Source organism: Chiloscyllium punctatum, chromosome 12, assembly GCF_047496795.1.
Source record: "Chiloscyllium punctatum isolate Juve2018m chromosome 12, sChiPun1.3, whole genome shotgun sequence".
NCBI classification, from domain to species: domain Eukaryota; kingdom Metazoa; phylum Chordata; class Chondrichthyes; order Orectolobiformes; family Hemiscylliidae; genus Chiloscyllium; species Chiloscyllium punctatum.
The window spans coordinates 100,914,988-100,932,452 of record NC_092750.1 but is presented as its reverse complement, the minus strand read 5'-3'; the positions used below and the strand labels follow the sequence as shown (position 1 = coordinate 100,932,452).

General features: G+C 49.6%; 1 long non-coding RNA gene across 1 annotated transcript in view; it reads left to right on the top strand.

Moving 5' to 3' along the window:
• The first annotated feature begins 4,468 nt into the window (after window positions 1-4,468).
• The window catches only part of LOC140483502 (uncharacterized), a 30,714-nt gene continuing 17,717 nt past the window's right edge, over window positions 4,469-17,465 (top strand). The window contains exon 1 of the long non-coding RNA XR_011961995.1: window positions 4,469-4,579. This is a non-coding gene — a long non-coding RNA (uncharacterized lncRNA). The remainder of the gene's footprint in view (window positions 4,580-17,465) is intronic.

Here is a 17,465-nt window from a genome sequence, read left to right as displayed (position 1 = left end):
TTGCGTGTCCTTGATAGGTATGTCCCTGTCAGGCAGGGAGGAAGTGATAAGGTAAGGGAACCGTGATTTAGCACAGAAATTGCATCTCTTGTTAAGAAGAAGTAGGAGGATTATGTTTTGATGAGGCAAATGGTACAGATGTGGCGATGGAGACTTACAGATGAGCTAGGAAGGATTTCAAGAGAGTTAAGAAGAACAAAGGGAGGACACGAGCAGTCTTTAGTGAATAGAATAAAGGAGAACCCGAAAGCTTTCTATAGGTATGTGAGGAATAAAGGATAGGGTAGGAATCGGGCCAATCAAACACAGAAGTGGGAAGTTGAGTGTGGACACTGTGGAAATCGGAGAGGTGCTAAACGAACATTTCTCATTGGTTTTCACTTAGGAAAATTAGAATAGTGTAGATAATAATGAGGTAGAAGACGTTGGACTAGAAAGGATAGAGGTTAGTTACGAACAGGTGCTATCAATTCTGGAAGGATTGAAAGTCGACAAGTCCCCTGGGCTAGATGGGATTTATCTGTAGATTGTCTGGGAAGCTAGGGAGAAGATAGCAACTACTTCGGCTTTGATATTGAGCTGTCATTGCCTACAAGTTCAGTACCAGAGGACTGGATGATTGCAAATGTTATGCCCTTGATCAAGGAGGGCAGTAGAGATGACCCAGGAAATTATATACCAGTGACCCTTACTTCTGTCGTAGGAAAGGTTTTGGAAAGGATTATGAGAGACACTATTTGTAATCATCTGGCAAACAACAATATGATTTCAGATCATCAATATGGTTTCGTCAAGGGCAGGTCGTGTCTCACAAATCTCATTGAGTTTTCTGAGATGGTGACCAAGCATATAGATGAGGGTAGGGCAGTTGACGCGGTATACGTGGACTTCAGTAAAGTCTTTGATAAGGTTCCACATGGTAGGCTGTTAGAGAAAATGCAGCGACATGGAATTGAGTGTGATTTAGCAGTTTGGATTAGAAACTGGCTTTCTGAAAGAAGGCAGCGAGTGGTGGATGATGAAAAATAATCAGCCTCCAGTGCGGTTATTAGTGGTGTTCCACAAGGATCTGTTTTGGGATCACTGCTATTTGTCATTTTTATAAAAGTCTTAGACGCAGGCATAGGTGGATGGATTAGTAAATTTGCAGACGACAGCAAAGTCAGTGGAGTAGTGGACGTGTGGAAGAATGTTACAGGTTGCAGGGGGACTTGGATAAACTGTAGAATTGGGCTGAATGTGGCAAATGGAGTTCAATGCAGCTAAATGTGATGTGATGCACTTTGTGAAGAATAACAAGAAGGCAGAGTACTGGGTCAATGGAAAGATTCTTGGTAATGTAGATGTGCAGAAGGATGTTGGAGGCCATATACATAGATGCCTGAAAGTTGCCACCCAGGTGTACAGTACTGTTAAGGCAGCATACAGTGTGTTAGATTTCATTCGTAGATGGATTGAGTTCTGGAGCTGCAATATCATGCTGCAACTATACAAAACACTGGTGTGGCCATATTTGGAATATTGTGTGCAGTTCTGGTGCCCATATTTCTGGAAGGATGTGGAAGCATTGGAAAAGGCACAGAGGATATTTACCAGGATGTCGTGTGTTCTGGAGGGAAGCTCTTATGAGGAAAGGTTGAGAGAATTGAACGTGTTCTCATTGGCAAGAAGAAGGCGAAGAGAGGATTTGATAGAGACAAACAAGATGATCAGAGGCTTAGATAGTGTAAATATATGGCTTACTTATAAGTATATGGCTGGCTGCCACTGTAAGTATACTCGGCATTCGGAGGCCTTTGAGGACGCTCCGTTACATGCGCGTGCAGGATAAGGTCACGTGGTGCATCGCACCGTTCCAAAAGAAGGTCACGTGATGCGCTGTTTCACGTGCCGGAGGCGTGCAGGGAGGTCACGTGGTCCTCCGTATCGCGGGCAAAATGGGTTCACGTGGTACTCCGTTTCGCACGCAAAACAAGGTCACGTGGGGTTGAACATCCGGGAATGGAAGGAGGCAGAGAATGGAGTCAGACTAACAACCAATCAGAAGATAATCCCACCTCAGTGACTGCATGATATTTTTTACTATATAAAAAGACTGGGTCAGGGACAAGGGTGTGGTATTTTTCTGAACTGACACACTGTATAGTTTGTCAGGGACGGAAAGGTCGAGACCCAGAGCTCTGTATGCTTTATCCACTTACTGTAAAATAAACTCAAGAAGTGTGACACCGAATACCTTCTCCCATTGCTTCATTTTAAAGAACACGCAGGACTTGGCTCACACATAGAAGAAAGTAAGTTAGTAAATTGAGCCAGAGTCCGACAATAGGGTAAACAGTGAAAGTCTTTTTCCTAGGATGAAGACATTAGTGTGTATAAGGGGGCATATCTACAAATTGAGGGGTGATAGATTTAAGACAGATGTCAGAGGCAGGTTCTTTACTCAGAGTGGTTCGGGCATGGAATCCACTACCTATTAATGTCGTTAACTCAGCCACTATAGCGAGATTTAAACAATCCTTTAGATAAGCACATGGGTGATTTCAGGATAGTGTAGGGGGATGAGCTGAGAATAGTTCATAGGTTGGCGCAACATCAAGGACTGAAGAGCCTGTTCTGCGCTGTATTGTTCTCTGACTATTGTGCTACAAGTGATTTTTACTGACTTAAACAGAGTGATGGATCTTGTATTGTGGGCTTACGAAATGTCACTGATCTCTACCAAACATGTACGAGGTACAGAATGCTGCCTGACCTGCTGCGCTTTTCCAGCAATAAATTTTTCAGCTCTGATCTCCAGCATCTGCAGTCCTCACTTTCTCCATGTACGAGGTAGAGTCAGAGCAATAATAAGAGGCTGCAACAGGAGGGGGACAGGTAGCTCCATACAAAACCCGACTCCTTCTCAACTGTTTTCCCCACAAAAACCGAGCGCCTTCCAGAAAAGCACCTCTATATCCCACCACTTTGCCCTACAATCGTGGTATCTGGCTGCGCACGAAGAGCAGTGCAATAGTCTGTACTGGGACCCTGAAACGCTTGGTAAAGAGTCAAATCATCTGAGCATTGAAAGCCCCATCACATTGAATGCATTTTCTCTTGTTTTCACTGTTCCTGACTTCCCTTAGTTTTCCGAATGAACCTGCTAAAGTTGTTATTACACATATCTGCACAAGCAGTGAATTGAACCCAGGCCTCTCGTCCAAGATTCGGGATATTTTCACCGCGACACAAAACATCGACTCGAACTTCCTTTGTCCCTTGCCTGCTAAGTCACGCCCGAATCAACTCTGCAATTGGGAGGAAGGGGCGGAACAGGAGGACCGAGGAGTGGCCGGTCCTCCAACCAGAGTGAATGAGGAGCGGGGCCAAAGCATTCTCGGGAGTGAACGCTTCAAGATTGGTCAGAGAGCAAACTATTTTGCAGGATTGATCATTCTCATGATATAGTGGAGCATTAAATCTCTCTCATAAATCAATGTGAGATTTTAAGAAATCCTGTAGTTGAAATGTAAATCTGATAATGTACATATTTCCAATCGATTTACACAACTCGAGTAAGAAACTTCTTTTCAAACTCCCAGAACGATTAGTAATTTACATACCTGGCCGTTATGGTTGATTTGGACCAGACAATCTATTTGCATGTTAGACATCTCTATGACTGTAACTTGACAAAACAATTGTTAATGACTAATATTTTACCCATCAGTCTGTGCAGTTATGAATATTATCTATGAACTCACTGATAACCTCAGACGCACGCGCAGTTTGGTTTCAATGCAGAGCATGCGCAATGTCACATTGGTCAGTGCAGAGAGAAATGGAGCTGCTTTCTCCGGCAGCGGCTGCGAGCGGCTTCAGAGAGCGGTGCTCAGAGCCTCGCTGGGAGAAAGGAGCGGAGAGAATTCACAAGTAAAGGTTAAAAAAAAACTCGAAAAAGACCCTCCAGGCCCGGGTAAGGAGGTGGCGGTCTCTGATCAGGGAAGTGGCCCAGGGTCACGGCCGCCATTTGTTTGAGGGAAGAGGGAGCGCGGGCCTCAGGGCCGCCATCTTGGGAAGGTCAAGGTGCAGGAGGGCGGGGCTCTCGGGGTCTGTAGAACAATCAGAGGAAAGGGAAGACCCATTGTCATTGATTAATTCCACGAACACAGCTTCACTGGGCGATCCTGCAGGAATATCCTCTCTCAGTCCTGCTGGGATGTTTCACCCCATCAGAACCAGCAGTTCTCCTCCTCTCTCAGCTCCCCTTCTGTCCTTCCTGCAGCATCTGTCCCCTGGAACATTGAGCTGCCTGTCCTGTCCCTCCCTCAGCTGTTGTTTCTGTAATACCTGTGATATCCCAGTCCCACCTTAGATTACTTCACTAAAGACAGGAATGCACCCGATGGATGTTTCTTAATGTGTAACCCTCAAAGCATTAGTCTAATTTCCCATTCTGCCTATTTCTGTGTCTTCTACAGGTACTCATGGAGTTCCTGACTCAATAGACTTGCCAACTGCTGGTTGGGACGATGGTTGGTCAGCCAGAAAGACAAAGTCAGGGAGGTCGGGAGTCTTCAATACATCCTGCTGCCAGGTAAGATCATTCCAGTGCACAGAGCAGAAAGTAATAAGGGGGATCCAAACATCAGCTAACAAGACATGACATAGAGAAAGTGCTGGAGGGGAGCACAGTACAGACACACCCCAGGCTCAATCACCACGCCTGCTGCAGGTTATGTTGTAATGAGACAGCATCGGGAGTTCCCAGGTATCAGTCCAGGCCTGTGCTTTCTTAGGGAGCATCAGAACAACTGAGGGGAAAGCAGGCCTCCCACGAGAGGGTGGTAATGCTGCCTGGGATCTTTCTGTTCTCTATTCCCTCTCCAACACTGTATCTATGGCTTGTATTGAGGACCAGTGTCTTCAATGATTCTAACTCCTATAACAGTTCCTATCTCTGTCATCTCCTCCCCTCTCACCAATTATTTCACATATTTGAAACCTCCAGTCCAGATGACCATCTGTATCACTGTAACTTGCTTCAGTCTCTACAACATGCCTTGCCTCGATAGTCTCCTCCTCCAACAACTGGAGACACAGGGTCTGTTTCTGTGCGGCATGACTCTTCAGCCGAGGTTCCCTAAATGGAATGAGTCGTGTTTGCCTGTGTTTGGCTCATATCCCTTCAAATCTTCACCTCTCCATGTACCTGCCCGAGTGTCTTTTCAATGTTGAAATTGTACTTGTTTTTACCATTTCCTCTGGCAGTCCGTTCCGTCTATGCACCATCCTCTGTGGATAATGTTGCCCCTCAGCTCCCTCTTTAAATCCTTGCTCTCTCACCCCACATTTATGCCTCTAGCTTTGGACTCACCTACCCTTGTCAATTCACCTTACTTAGATCATACATGGTTTCATAAACCTTTATAACGTCGCCCTGTGGCCTCCTCTGCCCAGGAGAAATATTGACGACAGTGTTACCAATATCTCTAACTCATGTACTCAATGCTCTGACCAATGAAGACAAGTGTGCCAATTGCTGCTTTCAACACCCTGTCGCCCTGTGATGCCAGTCCAAGGAACAATGTAACTGCACCCCTTGGTCTCTCTCTGTTCGACTGCACTGCCCAGGGCCCAACTATTATCCGTATGAGTCCTCCCTGGTTTGTCTTAACTAAATCCAACACCTGAATTAAACTCCATCTTTCATTCCTTGGCCCAGTTGATTACCATCCCCTTCGATAACTATATTCCCTGCCCACTCTTCCACTCATCTTGGTATCCATAAACATACGAACAGGGACTCCTGTATTTTCACTCAAATTGTTTATGTAAATGGTGCACAACAGTGGTCCCAGCACCAATCCTTACAGCATAGTGCTGGTCAGAGGCCTCCAGTCTGAACAACAACCCTCTCCCTCCACCCTCTGTCTCCACCCTCTGTCTCCACCCTCTGTCTCCACCCTCTGTCTCCACCCTCTGTCTCCACCCTCTGTCTCCACCCTCTGTCTCCACCCTCTGTCTCCCACTGTCATCCCATTTTATATCCAGTTGGTGAGCTCTCCCTGATCCCTTGTGATCTACCCTTACTAACTAATGTATCATGCTACACCCTGAACAAGGGCTTGCAGAAGCCAGAAACAACGTCTGTTGCTCTTGTTTTAGTCTATCTTTTATCTTTTTGGTCACATCTTGAGCAAACTCCAGTCAAGATTGTGGGACATGTTTTCCCATGCACAAAGCCATGCTGGCTGTCCGTAATCAGGCCTTATCTTTCCAAATGCATGTAAGACCTACCTCTCAGAATGACCTCCAACAACTGACCCACCCTGATGTCTCGCTCATCAGTCTGTAGTTCCCTGGCTTTCTCTTGCAGCCTTTCTTAATTGATGACATAACATTACAATCATAGTCAGAGTCATACCGTACTCTTTGGTTAACGCTAACCATACTCTAAAACTGATCTCATCGCACCTGCCTGTTCCTGGATCACATCCCTTCAAACCTTTCCTATTTCTGTACTAATCCAAATGTCTTTTAAACATTGTTATTGTCCCCATGTTCACCCCTTCCTTGGCAAGTTCATTCCACACGCAACCCACCCTCTGTGTAACAATGTGCCTCTCGTGTCTTTTTTAAAAATGTTTCTCCTCTAAACTTAAAAAAGTCGTGCCTTGTCTTGAAACTCCCCTGTCCATGGGAAAAGACAACTCCCATTAACTCTATCTATCCCCCTCATGATTTTATAAACTTCTATGAGGTCATCTGTCAACATTCAGGTTTCAGTGAAAAATACCAACCTATTCAGCCTTTCCTTATACTGAAGCCTTTCGTACCCAGCCACATCCCAGTAAATCTCCTCCCTAACCCTTTCCAGCTTAATAATATCCTTCCTATAACTGGGCAACCAGAACTGGACACAGTATTCCAGAAGAGGACTCACCAATGGCCTGCATAATCTCAATGCTACTTCCCAACTCCTATATCGAAAGGACTGAGCAATTAAAGCAAGTGAGGCCAGCACCTTTTTAAAACTATCCTGTCTCTCCATGTTACAAACTTCAAAGAATTATGTAGCTGAACCCTGAGGTCCCTCTGTTCTATAACACTACTGAAGGCCTTGCCATTAATTGTATGAGCCCTGCCCGTGTTTGTTGCACAAAATGCATTACCTTGCACTTATTCAGATTAAACTCCATCTACAGTTTTTCAGCCATTCATTCACACATTTAATCAGGATCCCTTTGTAATCTCAGAAAACCTTCTTCACTGTCCACAATGCCACCCTCCAGTCTATCAGCCTATCACACACAGCTCTCTATGTTACAAATATCTCTGCTAGGGGCCCTACAATTTCTTCACCAGCTTCCCACAATGTCCTGAGATCCATTTGATCAGGTCCTGGGGATTTATCTACCTTTGTGTTTTAAAACCTCCAGCACCTCCTTTTCTATAATGTGGACTCATTTCAAGACGTTGAGTCATAGAGATGTTCAGCACGGAAACAGGCCCTTCGGACCAACTCCTGCATGACGTTTCTAGTCACATTTGCCACAATTTTGCCAATATCCCTCTGAACCCTTGCTATTCATACACCCATCCACATGCCTTTTAAATGTATTTCTATCAGCCTCCACTATTTGCTCTGGCAGCTTATTCCATCCACTCTGTGGGAGCCAGTTGTCCTTTAGACCCCTTTGAAAAGTTTCCCTCGCCTGGGGAAATGACCTTGTCTATTGACCCTATCGATGACCACCATGATTTTAAACACCTTTTATCGGTTCACTCCTCAGCCTCCCATGTTCAAGTGAAAACAGCCCCAGCCTATTCAGGCTTTTCCCTGAAGCACAAACCCTCCAACCCTGGCAACATCTTTGGTCATTTCTTCTGAACCCTTTCATGTTCCACGACATCCTTCCGATGGCATTGAGACCAGAATTGCACACAGTATTCCAATAGTGGTCAGGCCAAACACTGTTTAGTTCCCTGAGTGCCCCAGTCTTTATCCACAGTAAGTTCCAAAGTGAAATATTTGCTTTGGATCTTGTAGTTTCACACATCGTTGCCTTCATTGATCATTAAGGAGACCGGGTTTGTCCCGAGCTCTTCTTTTGCTCTTAATACACTTGTAGAGTCTCTTTGGATTCTCCTTAACTTTCTCTGCCAAAGCGATCTCGTGTCCCCTTTTTACATTTCTGATTTCCATCCTAAGTGTATTTCTACAGCCCCGATGCTCCTGAAGGGATTCCCTTGAGTCAGCCAGTTAGATCTGACATGTGACCCCTTTTATCTTGACCACAGCCTCGAAACTCAGCCAGTGTTTCCTAATTCAGTCAGCATTGAGCTGCACACCAACAGGAACACGCTGGCGCTGAACGCTCCTTTTATCTCGGTTTTAAAATATTCCTACTTGCCAGACTTCCCTTTATCTGCAAATAGCCGACCCAGATCTACTTTAAAAATTCCTGTCTAATACTATCTTGCTCCATTGAATAACTTTAACTTGTGGACCAGGCCTGTCCTTTTCCATCACTATTTTCAAACTAATACAATTGTGGTAACTTTCCAAAGTGCTCCCCCACTAACACCTCAGTCCCGTTCCCGAGCTTGTTTCCCAAAGGGAGGTCAGGTATAGCCCCATTCTCCAGTTGGGCCACTTACATAATGACTGGGAGTTTTCGGAACACACTTAACAAATTCTTTCCATCCAAATGCTTAACTTAGTAGCAATCCCAGTCCAGGTTTGGAACGGTTAAGATCCCCTATCATTACAACCCTATTATTCTCAGAGATATCTGAAATCTCCTGACATATTTGCTCCTCCATCTCCCATTGCCTATCGCTGTAGTCCGACCGTAGAAAACTAATGACCAATTTTTATTTCTCAGTTCCACTAATATCGTTTAACTGGGCGATCCGACATGAATCCTCCCTCGAGGTACTGCTGGGATGTTCTCCCCCAATCAAACCCACCCGCTCTCCTCCTGATTTGCCTCCTGTTCTATCCTTCCTGTATTCTCCGGATCATTGAGCTGCTCCTGTTGCTCCCTCAGCTGTGTTTCTGTAATATCTATGGGATCCCAATCCCATGTTCCCATCCATGCTCTGGGTTCATCTGCCTTATCTGTCTGGGCCTTTGCATTGAAATAACTGCCGTTTAATCCACCAGTTTTCCCTAATTGTCTGCTATGTTCTTGCCTGCCTTGTCTACTTATATTCCTCTCTTGAACATTTGTACCAGCCTCAACTTTCTTTCTGGCCTTACAACTCTTTGGGGTCACACAGTCCTGCCAGACGAGTTTAAATCCTCTCGAGCAGCTCCAGTAACGTTCCCCACCAGGATGTGGGTCCCCCTCCTGTTCCCAGTTCAGGCGTATTCCCGACCCTGTCTACCTGTGCTGACACCTTCAGACATCCAGGGACTTGCCCACCAAGGTCCCTGTATTCCTCAGTACTCCAGGAGGACCTACCATTCATGATGTATATCATTCGTTTATTAGACTTCCCACAATGCATTACCTCACAGTGATCAGAAGTAAACTCTGTCTGCCATTACTCTGCTCAGTTTATCATCTGATCGATATCAGACTGCAGCCTGAGTCCATCCCCCTCACTCTGGACAACACCCTCACCTTTCATGTTATCTGTAAACCTACTAATGTTACCTTCTGCTTTCACATCCGAGTGATTAATGTCCATAATGAACAGCAATGGCTCCTGCACAGATCCCTGTGGTACACCCGCTGGGCAAAGGCTTTCAATCAGAAAACCAACCCTCCACCAATTGTGGAGCCAATTTACCAACTTACCTTGGATCCCATGGGCTTAGGAAGTAGCTACCATAATATGGTAGAGTTCAGTCTGGAGTTTGAAAGGGAGAAGGCGAAATCTGATGTAATGGTGTTACAGTTGAATAAAGGTAATTATGAGGGCATGAGAGAGGAACTGACTAAAATAGACTGGAAGCAGAGGCTAACCGGGAAGACACTAGAGCAAAAATGGCAGGAGTTTGTAGGTATAATTGAGGACACTGTACAGAGGTTCATTCCCAAGAAAAGAAAGATTAACCGGGGAGGGATTAGACAACCTTGGCTGACAAAGGAAGTCAGGAAATGTATTAAAGAAAAAGAGAGATCCTATAAAGTGGCTAAGAACAGTGGGAAATCAGAAGATTGGGAAGGATACAAAAGCAAACAGAGGATAACAAAGAGTGTAATAAGAAATGAGAGGATCAAATATGAAGGTAGGCTAGCCAGTAATATTAGAAATAATAGTAAAAGTTTCTTTCAGTACATAAGAAACAAACGACAGGCAAAAGTAGACATTGGGCCACTTCAAACTGATGCAGGGAGCCTAGTGATGGGAGATAAGGAAATAGCAGGAGAACTTAACAAGTACTTTGCGTCAGTTTTCACAGTGGAAGACAGGAGTAATATCCCAAAAATTAAAGGGTGTCACCGGGCTGAGTTGAGTATGGTTGCCATTACGAAAGAGATAGTGCTAGAAAAGTTAAAAAGTCTTAAAATTGATAAATCTCCTGGCCCCGATGGGATACACCCTAGAGTTCTGAGAGAGGTTGCTGAGGAAATAGCAGAGGCATTGGTTGAGATCTTTCAAGAGTCACTGGAGTCAGGAAAGGTCCCGGACGATTGGAAGATGGCTGTAGTAACCCCCTTGTTCAAGAAAGGATCAAGGCAAAAGATGGAAAATTATAGGCCAATCAGCTTAACCTCGGTTGTTGGTAAAATTCTAGAATCCATCATTAAGGATGAGGTTTCTAAATTCTTGGAAGAGCAGAGTCTGATTAGAACAAGTCAACATGGATTTAGTAAAGGGAGGTCATGCCTGACAAACCTGTTGGAATTTTTTGAAGAGGTAACAAGTAGGTTAGACCAGGGGAACCCAGTGGATGTGGTCTATCTGGACTTTCAAAAGGCCTTTGATAAGGTGCCACACGGGAGACTGCTGAGCAAGGTGAGGGCCCATGGTGTTCGAGGTGAGCTGCTGGGATGGATTGAGGATTGGCTATCTAACAGAAGGCAGAGAGTTGAGATAAAAGGTTCTTTTTCAGAATGGCAGCCGGTGACGAGCGGTGTCCCGCAGGGTTCGGTGCTGGGGCCACAGCTGTTCGCATTATATATTAATGATTTGGATGAGGGAACCGGGGGCATTCTAGCGAAGTTTGCCGATGATACAAAGTTAGGTAGACAGGCAGGTAGTACTGAGGAAGTGGGGAGGCTACAGAAGGATCTAGACAGGTTGGGAGAGTGGTCCAGGAAATGGCTGATGGAATTTAACGTGAGCAAGTGCGAGGTCTTGCACTTTGGCAAAAAGAATATAGGAATGGACTACTTTCTAAATGGTGAGAAACTTAATAAAGCCAAAGCACAAAGGGATCTGGGAGTGCTAGTCGAGGATTCTCTAAAGGTAAACATGCAGGTTGAGTCTGTGATTAAGAAAGCGAATGCAATGTTGTCTCTTATCTCAAGAGGGTTGGAATATAAAAGCAGAGATGTACTACTAAGACTTTATAAAGCTCTGGTTAGGCCCCATTTGGAGTACTGTGTCCAGTTTTGGTCCCCACACCTCAGGAAGGACATACTGGCACTGGAACGTGTCCAGCGGAGATTCACACGGATGATCCCTGGAATGACAGGTCTAGCATATGAGGAACGGCTGAGGATACTGGGGTTGTATTCGTTGGAGTTTAGAAGATTAAGGGGAGATCTAATAGAGACGTACAAAATAATACATGGCTTTGAAAAGGTGGATGCTAGAAAATTGTTTCTGTTAGGCGAGGAGACTAGGACCCGTGGACACAGCCTTAGAATTAGAGGGGGTCATTTCAGAACGGAAATGCGGAGACATTTCTTCAGCCAGAGAGTGGTGGGCCTGTGGAATTCATTGCCACGGAGTGCAGTGGAAGCCGGGACGCTAAATGTCTTCAAGGCCGAGATTGATAGGTTCTTGTTGTCTAGAGGAATTAAGGGCTACGGGGAGTACGCTGGCAAGTGGAGCTGAAATGCGCATCAGCCATGATTGAATGGCGGAGTGGACTCGATGGGCCGAATGGCCTTACTTCCACTCCTATGTCTTATGGTCTTATGGTCTTATGGCTCTTCCCTTTTGGACCAGCCTTCCATGTGGGAACTTGTCAAAGACCTTAATGAACTCCATATAAACCACATCATCTGCACTGCCCTCATCAAAATCAGAGGAAAGTCGTCTAGCAAATCCATACAGACAATCCCTAATGAAATTGTGGGGGTATCCGTTTTTGGCGAATACATTGTATCGGTGTTCTTCTTCCTCTTTTTGCAGTTCTGGTGTACTGCAGTGTGTTGTGGCCCTTTTGAATAGTGTCTTGATGCAACTTCTTTTGTGTGTGTTGGGGTGGTTGCTTTCGTAGTTCAGGACTTGGTCTGTGTGTGTGGCTTTCCTGTAAACCTTTGTGGTGAATTCTCCGTTTGGTGTTCTCTGTACCATCACGTCTAGGAATGGGAGTTGGTTGTCCTTTTCTTCCTCTCTAGTGAATCAGATTCCTGTGAGTGTGGCGTTGATGATCTGGTGTTTGTTCTCTATTTCTGTGATTTTAATGATTACAAAGGTGTCATCCACATATCTGACCCAGAGTTTGAGTGAATTTGCGGTAAGACTGTTTGTTCTAACCTTTGCATTACCGCTTCTGCTATGAGTCCAGAGATGGGTGAGCCCATGGGGGTGCCGTTGATTTGTTCATATATTTGGATCTTGAATGTGAAGTGTGTTGTGAGGCACAGGTCCAGTAGTTTGAGTATGGAGTCTTTGTTGATAGGTTCCCCGTCTTGTTGTCTGTTGTGTCTGTCCAGCAGGTTGGCTATTGTTTCTCTGGCTAGGGTTTTGTCGATAGAGGTGAACAGTGCCGTTACATCGAATGAGACCATAGTTTCTTCCTTGTCTATGTGTATATTTCTGATGATGTCCAAGAATTCCTGTGTTGACTGTACAGAGTGTCTGGATCCACTGATCAGGTGTTTCAGTTTCTGCTGTAGTTCTTTAGCCAGTTTGTGTGGTGGTGTCCCTGGTAGTGATACTATGGGTCTGAGTGGGATGGCTGGTTTGTGCACTTTAGGTAGTCCATAGAGTCTGGGGGTGTTGTTGCTTTCAGGTTTCACACTCTGACGGTCAAACCTGCTTATCTGTCCATTTTTTTTGTCGGTTTCTCAGTGTGTTGTTTTTCCTATTGGTGAGCTGCGGGGTGGGGTCAAACTCCACACAATTTCATCCACAGATGTCTCGGGGAAAGACAACAGAATGAAGACATGCCATGACCCAAAGGACTAGTCACACTACCATACATCAAGAACATTTCGGAACTGACAACCAGACTACTGCGATCTCAAGGACTCATAACAGCACACAAACCAACAGCCACTCTCAGACAACAACTCACCTGACACCCAGCATGAGCAAAACCACTGTAGTGTACAAAATCGCATGCAAGGACTGCACAAAACACTACATCGGACAAACAGGAAGACAGCTAACAATCCGCATCCATGAACACCAACTAGCCACGAAACGACACGACCAGCTACCCTTAGTAGTCACACAGGCAGATGACAAGCAACATGAATTCGACTGGGACAACACCACTATTATAGGACAAGCCAAACAGAGAACAGCCAGGTAATTCCTAGAGGCATGGCACTCATCCACAGATTCAATCAATAAGCTCATCAACCTGGACCCAATATACCGGCCACTACAGCGGACAACTGGAACTGACAACCGGAATCGGCAGATACAAACCACTATAAATGCTGGAGGAAAGATCACATAAGCGCTTCACAGGAGGCTCCCAAGCACTGAGGATGTCACCTAGACAGGGGACGAAACGTCTGCAACACAAATTCCCAACTCGGCGAACAGAACCACAACAACGAGCACCCGAGCTCCAGATCTTCACCAAACGTTGAAGCCCTTTCGACTCTGCAAAGCTCCGTCATGAACAACCCACCATCTCTCTATTTCCTTTACCTTCTTCAGTGTCTGCAACTCTCGCTGTATCTTCCAGTAACGTTCTTTAGTTACTGCAGGTCTGCCTAGCTCCCCGATAACCTGTTCCATCCCATACAGCTCCCTCAATCACTGTAACACCCTCTGCTCTGTCTAATCCTCCTCTTCCCCACTGTCTTCCAGGCCCAACGGCGATCCTGTAAGAGAGCAGTGTGGAATGGGATGTTATAAACCTCAGCTGAGGCTTGAGGCCTATCATTACCTGGGAGTCACAAAGGGAGAGGACCTGAGAGAGAGCAGCACAAAACGGGAGAATATAAATCAGCAACGAGGATTGAGGCCGACTGGGACTTGGATTTGGATAAAAAGCAGAGCAGGAGGCTCGAAATCAGCACCGAGTCACAGAGGGAGGGACTGTGTGAGGGAGCAACTTGGAGCAGGAGCTTGAGGCTGACTCACACCTGGGAGAAGAGAAATCCGCACTGAGGATCGAGGCCTAGTTGTACCTGGGAGTCACAGAGACGGTGACCCTGTGAGGGAACAGACTGGAGTGAGAGCTGGATGATTACATGTCCGAGGAGACACATCACTGTGTGTGCACATGTCCCTCCATTGTTCTGTGTTTGTGTGTGTACGTCTGCTTCCCTCACTATGTGTGTGTAACTCTCCTGACTGTGTGTTTGCCCCTTCCTCACTGTGTGTGCATGCGTGTCCCTCCCTCACTGTGTGTGTGTGTGTGTGTGTGTTTGTGTGTGTGCATGTCTGCGTGTCTCCCTCCCTCACTTTGTGTGTGTGTGTGTGCCCTCTCTCGCTTTCTGAGCATGTCCCACCCTAGCTGTGTCTGCTTGTCTCAACTTCGCTGTGTGTGTGCGTGTCCCACCCTCGCTGTTTGTGTGTGTCCCTCTTGCTGTGAGTGTGTGTGCCCCTCTTGCAGTGTGTGAGGGTGTCCTCCCCTCGCTCTGTATGTGTGTGTATGCATATCGCTCGCTCACTGTATGTCTGTGTGTACCACCCTCGCTGTGTGAGTATGTATGCATGTCCCTCTCTCACTGCGTGCTTGTCGCTTTTGCTGTGTGTGTGTCCCTCATGCTGTGTGTGTGCGTGTCCCTCCCTTGTTGTGTTTGTGTGTGTCCCTCCGTTGCTGTGTGTGTATGCCCCTCCCTCACTGTGTGAGCGTGTCCCCTCCCTCGCTGCGTGTGAGCGTGTCCCCCCCCCGCTGCGTGTGAGCGTGTCCCCCCCCGCTGCGTGTGAGCGTGTCCCCCCCCTCGCTGCGTGTGAGCGTGTCCCCCCCCTCGCTGCGTGTGAGCGTGTCCCCCCCCTCGCTGCGTGTGAGCGTGTCCCCCCCCTCGCTGCGTGTGAGCGTGTCCCCCCCCTCGCTGCGTGTGAGCGTGTCCCCCCCCTCGCTGCGTGTGAGCGTGTCCCCCCCCTCGCTGCGTGTGAGCGTGTCCCCCCCCTCGCTGCGTGTGAGCGTGTCCCCCCCCTCGCTGCGTGTGAGCGTGTCCCCCCCCTCGCTGCGTGTGAGCGTGTCCCCCCCCTCGCTGCGTGTGAGCGTGTCCCCCCCCTCGCTGCGTGTGAGCGTGTCCCCCCCCTCGCTGCGTGTGAGCGTGTCCCCCCCCTCGCTGCGTGTGAGCGTGTCCCCCCCCCTCGCTGCGTGTGAGCGTGTCCCCCCCCTCGCTGCGTGTGAGCGTGTCCCCCCCCTCGCTGCGTGTGAGCGTGTCCCCCCCCTCGCTGCGTGTGAGCGTGTCCCCCCCCTCGCTGCGTGTGAGCGTGTCCCCCCCCTCGCTGCGTGTGAGCGTGTCCCCCCCCTCGCTGCGTGTGAGCGTGTCCCCCCCCTCGCTGCGTGTGAGCGTGTCCCCCCCCTCGCTGCGTGTGAGCGTGTCCCCCCCCTCGCTGCGTGTGAGCGTGTCCCCCCCCTCGCTGCGTGTGAGCGTGTCCCCCCCCTCGCTGCGTGTGAGCGTGTCCCCCCCCTCGCTGCGTGTGAGCGTGTCCCACCCCTCGCTGCGTGTGAGCGTGTCCCCCCCCGCTGCGTGTGAGCGTGTCCCCCCCCTCGCTGCGTGTGAGCGTGTCCCCCCCTCGCTGCGTGTGAGCGTGTCCCCCCCCTCGCTGCGTGTGAGCGTGTCCCCCCCTCGCTGCGTGTGAGCGTGTCCCCCCCCCTCGCTGCGTGTGAGCGTGTCCCCCCCTCGCTGCGTGTGAGCGTGTCCCCCCCCTCGCTGCGTGTGAGCGTGTCCCCCCCCTCGCTGCGTGTGAGCGTGTCCCCCCCCTCGCTGCGTGTGAGCGTGTCCCCCCCCTCGCTGCGTGTGAGCGTGTCCCCCCCCTCGCTGCGTGTGAGCGTGTCCCCCCCTCGCTGCGTGTGAGCGTGTCCCCCCCCTCGCTGCGTGTGAGCGTGTCCCCCCCCTCGCTGCGTGTGAGCGTGTCCCCCCCCTCGCTGCGTGTGAGCGTGTCCCCCCCCTCGCTGCGTGTGAGCGTGTCCCCCCCTCGCTGCGTGTGAGCGTGTCCCCCCCCTCGCTGCGTGTGAGCGTGTCCCCCCCCTCGCTGCGTGTGAGCGTGTCCCCCCCCTCGCTGCGTGTGAGCGTGTCCCCCCCTCGCTGCGTGTGAGCGTGTCCCCCCCCTCGCTGCGTGTGAGCGTGTCCCCCCCCTCGCTGCGTGTGAGCGTGTCCACCCCTCGCTGCGTGTGAGCGTGTCCCCCCTCGCTGCGTGTGAGCGTGTCCCCCCCTCGCTGCGTGTGAGCGTGTCCCCCCCCTCGCTGCGTGTGAGCGTGTCCCCCCCCTCGCTGTGTGTGAGCGTGTCCCCCCCCTCGCTGCGTGTGAGCGTGTCCCCCCCCTCGCTGCGTGTGAGCGTGTCCCCCCCCTCGCTGCGTGTGAGCGTGTCCCCCCCCTCGCTGCGTGTGAGCGTGTCCCCCCCCTCGCTGCGTGTGAGCGTGTCCCCCCCCTCGCTGCGTGTGAGCGTGTCCCCCCCCTCGCTGCGTGTGAGCGTGTCCCCCACCTCGCTGCGTGTGAGCGTGTCCCCCCCCTCGCTGCGTGTGAGCGTGTCCCCCCCCTCGCTGCGTGTGAGCGTGTCCCCCCCTCGCTGCGTGTGAGCGTGTCCCCCCCCTCGCTGCTTGTGAGCGTGTCCCCCCCCTCGCTGCGTGTGAGCGTGTCCCCCCCCTCGCTGCGTGTGAGCGTGTCCCCCCCCTCGCTGCGTGTGAGCGTGTCCCCCCCCTCGCTGCGTGTGAGCGTGTCCCCCCCCTCGCTGCGTGTGAGCGTGTCCCCCCTCTCGCTGCGTGTGAGCGTGTCCCCCCCCTCGCTGCGTGTGAGCGTGTCCCCCCCCTCGCTGCGTGTGAGCGTGTCCCCCCCCTCGCTGCGTGTGAGCGTGTCCCCCCCCTCGCTGCGTGTGAGCGTGTCCCCCCCCTCGCTGCGTGTGAGCGTGTCCCCCCCTCGCTGCGTGTGAGCGTGTCCCCCCCCTCGCTGCGTGTGAGCGTGTCCCCCCCCTCGCTGCGTGTGAGC